This window comes from Scylla paramamosain, chromosome 11 (genome assembly GCF_035594125.1).
Source record: "Scylla paramamosain isolate STU-SP2022 chromosome 11, ASM3559412v1, whole genome shotgun sequence".
Taxonomy (NCBI): Eukaryota; Metazoa; Arthropoda; class Malacostraca; order Decapoda; family Portunidae; genus Scylla; species Scylla paramamosain.
The window spans coordinates 4,175,001-4,181,669 of NC_087161.1; the positions used below are offsets into that span (position 1 = coordinate 4,175,001).

The 6,669-nt window shown below is 38.2% G+C and overlaps 1 long non-coding RNA gene across 3 annotated transcripts in view; it reads right to left on the reverse strand.

Moving 5' to 3' along the window:
* LOC135104846 (uncharacterized) overlaps positions 1 to 4,089 on the reverse strand; it is a 106,654-nt gene extending 102,565 nt beyond the window's left edge. For all 3 annotated transcript variants that reach the window (XR_010270559.1, XR_010270560.1, XR_010270561.1), the window contains exon 1: positions 3,925 to 4,089. This is a non-coding gene — a long non-coding RNA (uncharacterized LOC135104846). The remainder of the gene's footprint in view (positions 1 to 3,924) is intronic.
* Positions 4,090 to 6,669: the final 2,580 nt, after the last annotated feature.

Sequence of the window (6,669 nt, forward strand, 5' to 3'; positions counted from 1 at the left end):
ATAACTACATAACGGTGTATTAACCCTTTCAATGCTACTTTGCACATCTTGCCGTAGCCACTAGCCATTCTGAGGCACATCTTGCCCTGCAGCCACGTCTAAACACCATCTGGCTAAAAAATCACAAAATCAATTCCTCTATTAATCCCCTTTTCTTTTTTAGTAGACGCTTATAAATATTTCATACTTTGTAGTTTGTGTTGTAAATTGTTGCATATCGTAGGGAAAGAATTAAAGGGAAAAAATGTAATCTAGGGCACACACACACACACACACACACACACACAATTTCCCTCCTTCCCACATACTAACCACTTCTTCACCCTCCGCTCGTCAAACTAGTCCCTCACTTACCAAACCATCCTACCTCACTTATCTAACAACCCACTCATCACACACCTACAAGCAACACAAAGCCTTACAGACAAATTAAAGTTATGGTAGGAATACAAACTCAATTAATCGTATGCCTCAAAACAAGAACACTGTGCGTGAGCCAATCAGCTGAGCGCACAGGACAAGTGTTACCAAGTCCGCGTGTGACCTTCTGGTGGTAAACCTTGCGTAAATCTGTCGCCGGGAATACAGTAATGTAGCACAGGAGAGTAGAGTAAATAGAGAGTAAATAAAGAGTAATATAGAGCTGTAAACAGAGAGGAATATGGGAGATGGGAGGAGTAAGATACACCAATGCAATACTTAACGCATGCATTTCCTGTTACTGTATTATACATTAATTCCTGGGACCTTTGTACAGTAACTCAGTAATATGGGCGGGAAGTAAACACACACGCTGAGTCATTGTATTTAACTGCGTGTTGAATCAGAATTATAATCTGAGAAGGAATCATGATCTACAAAATACGGTACGACACAGAAAAGCAAGCAAGCACACACACACACACACACACACACACACACACACACACACACACACACACGATTCAAATATAAGACGAATAGGAAGGAAATGAAGAGAAGGCAAGGTAAAGGTTATTGAAATCAGCTAGCATTCTTATAGCACTTTCTTCTCTCATAAGGACTATTTTGAAATCACAGAGATTATTAGACGTGTTCTAATAAGTGTCTTTTACTCTAGATACTACAGAACCTTCATTAAACTTACATATGAACCAAACAAAGACTCCTGAAAACCCCTAACAACATGCACTACAGCCTGTTAATAATTTGCATTTGCTTAAGTCACAAAATCTTAATATTATCCTTGCCACACCTTGTTAAAGATTACTTGAGTTACGAACCCCAATAACATCAATACTGCTACCTGTTTAAAAAGTACCTAATCACAAAACACAAGTAACAACAACACTACAACCTGGAAAACTTTTAGAATCACAAAACCCCAATAACATTTACACTACAACCTGTTAAAAGCACTGAATCACACCAGCAACACGTGTCATACACAATTCGAACCCTCTATAATAATCTCTCTATTTTCCATTTTATTACTAACCGGGATGTGACGAGAGAAAACGGTGACACTGATGAAGGGGGGCCTGTTTCATTTCCACTGCCTCGTAAACTCCCCACGCTGGACTGGGATGATATTAAAGATGAGGCTTACGAGTGCTGGGCGAGATTGGGAAATAGTTTGTCGTCCCGCGGAGTGTGTTTGGTATTAGTTATTAGCGCGTCAGTCAGCCACACAGTGCAGGGGAATGACAGCAAGTGGAAAAGGCTGTGGATGTGTGCATTCCTCGACTGTCAAGGAAATCGGGGACACGTAGAGGAAGTGGAGTGATTAAAAATTTTCTTGCAACAACTTTGGTCATATGGCGCCGAAATAGAAAAAAATATAAATAAATAAATAAATAATTGCAGAATATACCAGGAGTGTTTAAATGAAAGGTGAAAGTTCAAATTTTAGAAGAAAAGGAAAAGTTATTGTTTATCATCATTATTATCAATCTAATCTTTTACGACATATACATATTATGGTTGGTTATCCCTTATCTGTTCTTTAGCACAAATCAGTGATGAAAAGAGTAAAAAAAAAAACTTCTCTAGTCTCCTCGTTTTCTTTTCTTCATAAGGGTATCTTTAGTACTAAGGATACACTTTTTTCGTTTTAACTTGCTTTGTTGGTACATACCTTGAAAATTGCCTGTCTACTCACAAGTGGAAGATGGAAAAGAGGAAAGCAGCCTTTAAAACTTCTAATAGGAGTCTTCAGTAATAAAAAGGTTAACTCGATTATTTTCATCATTGTGAATTAGAGAGAGAGAGAGAGAGAGAGAGAGAGAGAGAGAGAGAGAGAGAGAGAGAGAGAGAGAGAGAGAGAGAGAGAGAGAGAGAGAGAGAGAGAGAGAATGCTTTGTCCTTTACACTCACAAATGAAAACTTAATGAACTCCACTAAATTCATCACTCTTTTAGTTACTAACTGTGTATGAGGAGCGAGGCAGGGACAGGTGACCGCGGCGTGCAGGTGAGGGGGCGGGGCGGCGGGCAGGTGCAGAGTTAATGAATTACGCAACACACTCCGGTGGGTGATGGGGCGGGAATTATTCACTCTGCGTTACTCCCTGAGCGCGGCACGGTAATGCGGCGCTAATGTTATGTTGTGGCGGGGAAATTATCGCCTGGACCAAATAAGAGGGAAAACTAAATGATGTGTTTGGTGTCCGAGCAACTTGTTTTATTATTCTCTGTTCTTCACTGTCCGAGATGCTACTCGTCACAGTATTAGTTAGTGTGGTTTTTATCTAAATTTTGTGGTCTGTTTAATGTTTACCTGTCAATATTACAATTTCTATTACCATTATTATTATTTATTTATTTTTTTTTTTTTTTTTACCTATTATAATCTACCTATTTTTTTTTTTTTTCCTTCTTCTTATGGACTGATCTGCATTCGTTTCGTCCTGTCTCTTACTTAACTTAACTTCAACTTGATCAAGCTTGAATACGTTACTTCTACTTGTATATAATCAACCCAAGGATCTTGTTAGAATACCCTGTACCTTTAAAGCACACACTACCTCTTAAAGGGACTGTTACATGGACACTAACCTGCGTTTGCATTCAATCTCATCCTTATCCTTCAATTTTTGACTACCGCTTTGGACCCTTTTAATGGAACTGGCATTTCAGTGTGCATTTTTTTTTATCGGATTTTTGTTGCCCTTGGTCAGTGTCCCTCCTACATAAAAAAAAAAAAAAATCTCACTTCACCAAGCTTAAAACCGTTACTTATATTTCTATATGATCAGCCAAAGGACCTTATCTATATAATTTATATCACTTATCATACTCACGCCACTGGTATCTCTATCACATCCGCTGTTTAAAGGACAAATAAACACATGCACTGATTACGTTCACTGAGCATTTTGTCGAACGAACGCCAGTCTCGTGTCTTCAGCAGAGCCCATCACGCCATCAGCTCCAGGCGGTATTAAACGGGGCGATGTTGCTCACTAAACACGCTTCCACGGAGCAATCACCGCCTAGTTCCTCAGCAAGCTTGCATGGTGCTAATTACTGGTTCGGCGGGCAAGACCTCTGATTCCCGTGTGTCGGCGGCGGCCAACTGGGATCTTGTCTTTGTTATTTTGTATTATCTTGCAGAACGAGGACTGGCTTTCGTAAATTCATCCACCCAAATGTTCGGTAAATGTTATCCACTGATCAGAATGGTGCCTGCTTAACAACCATCAACTCCACGACACTCGGACCATTGTCTATGTAAAGGCTTTAGTCTCCTCTCATAATGAACGTAAGGCTGTTTCTAATAATGTAGAGTATCTAACGAAAACTTTAACTTTACCTGACTTCAAGTAGCACTCACAGCACCTTAATAACATCGCGTAATTGTGTGGTGTAGTGAAGACGAGTGAAACAACAGCCATTCCAGGCAGCAGACAACCCACACACATAGCAAAAACACTTTTGTACTCACATTTCTTCTTCCTTCCTAATGTCCTGTTGCTGCGTCCTTCCTCCCACAGTCTGTCCGTGTCCTTAGAAGCCTCCTCTTGTCTACACGTGTCCCCGGAAACACGTACAAGGAAGCTATGCGGAGACACATACCCACACGTCACTGTTTTATCACTACTGAGGGAAAAACACGACTTGGCAGCAGTATATTCTGACAGTGTTGCCAAAAATGTGAGTGTGAAAGAGAAAGGAAAGAATAATCGTATACCAGCATGGAAGCCTGTATTTTTGTGGATGTGTGCACGTACGTATACCACAACTCCATTTTTGATGTAGATTATTTCACTCTTTTCCGGAAAAGCGTTAGCAATTGGAATGCATAAAAATAGTGTTGCCACAACCAAGAGATTTATAACAAACCAGCGTGAAAACTTCCTCAACGCTAGATTATTTTTGCAGGCCTCAACATTATTCACTTTAGACTAATATCCCTTCAAATGCATGAAAATGTTATAGTGTGTTGTTCATATCAATACAGACAATGCTGCGAGAGGACAATAATCACAAAAGCAAATAAACATCGTACCGAAACGGCACGGAAATGTTGAAAGCTCACACGAGGCAATCATGGCTCACGTTTTCTTTATCGTCCTGACATCTTAGATTTTTAATGGGCGACTTAAGTATTCTGACACTACGCATACGGCATTATATTAAATTAAGTGAACGTTGATATCTGAATGAAAGGGAAGGGATGGATATGTGTTGATGTGAAGAGAGAGAGAGAGAGAGAGAGAGAGAGAGAGAGAGAGAGAGAGAGAGAGAGAGAGAGAGAGAGATATTCTAAACTCTCGGAATGCTTACTGTTTTCTATAAATGTATTGTAAAATAGAAAAAGGTGAGCTGTGACTCTCTCTCTCTCTCTCTCTCTCTCTCTCTCTCTCTCTCTCTCTCTCTCTCTCTCTCTCTCTCTGTATGTATGTAACCATCTATCTATCTATCTACCTAGCTATCTATCTACTTTTCTATCTATCTATCTATCTATCTATCTATCCACCACTCAAAGCACATTCCAACTCTCCCACAACATTCTCACTTCATCCTTCAAAACTTACCACGTAAATCTTGCAGCAATCACCACTCGTCACCACCGGATGGCGCCACTCACCTCCACAATGTACACCACCCTTGTACAAACACACTTGCAAACAAAGACGTAGCATGTAATCGCCATGTGAAGCAGCAGTGTTGAAAATCATGTCGTAATATTATGTACGTACAAACTACAAACTCACCTTTATTCTGACACATGACCTTCTCAACCTGAAGCAGTGAGAGAGAGAGAGAGAGAGAGAGAGAGAGAGAGAGAGAGAGAGAGAGAGAGAGAGAGAGAGTGTGTGTGTGTGTGTGTGTGTGTGTAAGTGGAAGGAAAAAGTGTGGTGTGAAAAAGAAAATGGATGAATAATATAACTTTCACCAACTAAAGTCTTCCGGTGATTTATATTTAGTGGAGTATTGAATCCTTTTTTTTTTTTCGAAATCAAAATGGATACGCAGATTTTTTTTTACCTTGGAGTTATAAATAAATAAATAAATGTATAGATGAATAAGTTAATAAATGAGTAAATAAATAGATATATGGATAGATACATAGATAGATAAATAAGTAGACAGGCAGACAGACAGTTACTTACATACGTACATACAGACAGATAGACAAATAGATAAACAGAAAGATATATGGATAAGTAGATAGATGAATAGATGGATGGATAGATAAATAGATAACAAGTCAAGTATTCATAATGAGGTTTATTGTAATTTTTTTTTTTTTATCTTCATTAAAAAATATGTAGACTTTTTTTTACCTCTTTAAATTCAAATCTTTTATAAACAAGTTGCAATGATCTCAGCAGCAAGACAAGTTTATGATTTTTCCTTTCTGCAAGACGTGATTTAAACTTTCCATGTACGTGAAATACAAAGTTTTAACTAAATTTTCTCTTAACAATGTAAATACATCCTAATTCATGACCAAAACGCTTGAAGTAAAAAAAAAATAAAATAAAATAAAACAAATAAATAAAATACTACTATGATATTTACCAGTATAGTTATTTTTTTATATTTTTCAATGAGATTAAACATGTGTAAATATTTGCATGACTTTATATACTCAATCAATATATATTTCTCACAGTATTCAGATAAACACACACACACACACACACACACACACACACACACACAGAGGAAGGGAGGAGCACGCCAGCCAACCAGCTAGTCTCAATCAGTCATCTAAGTGAAAGGAAGGGCCAGGTATTCCCAATCAAGGTGTTTTTTAATATCGACACACCTGCGTAACGAGCTCCACTTGGCTTTCACCTAAGGGCAAGACGCTGCAGTACAAAATTAGTGTGAAAATACATGAGAAATAAAATAAATAAATAAATAAATGCCGTATTTCTTCTTCGCCAAGACTTTTCTTTGCTTAGCTTATGCTTCTTGGGTTTATTGACTTATTTATTCTTTTGTTTTTATAATTTGTGTTTTTTTTTTTATTTTAGGGAGGGAGGTAGTGACAGTGGTGGTGGTGTTGGTAGTCGTGGTTGTAGTAGTAGTAGTAGTAGTAGTAATAGTAGTAGTAGTAGTAGTAACAGTAGTAGTAGTAGTAGTAGTTGTTGTTGTTGTTTTGTTGTTGTTGTTGTTGTTGTAGGTATTGTTTCTTCTTCTTCCTCTTCTTCTTCTTCTTCTTCTTCTTCTTCTA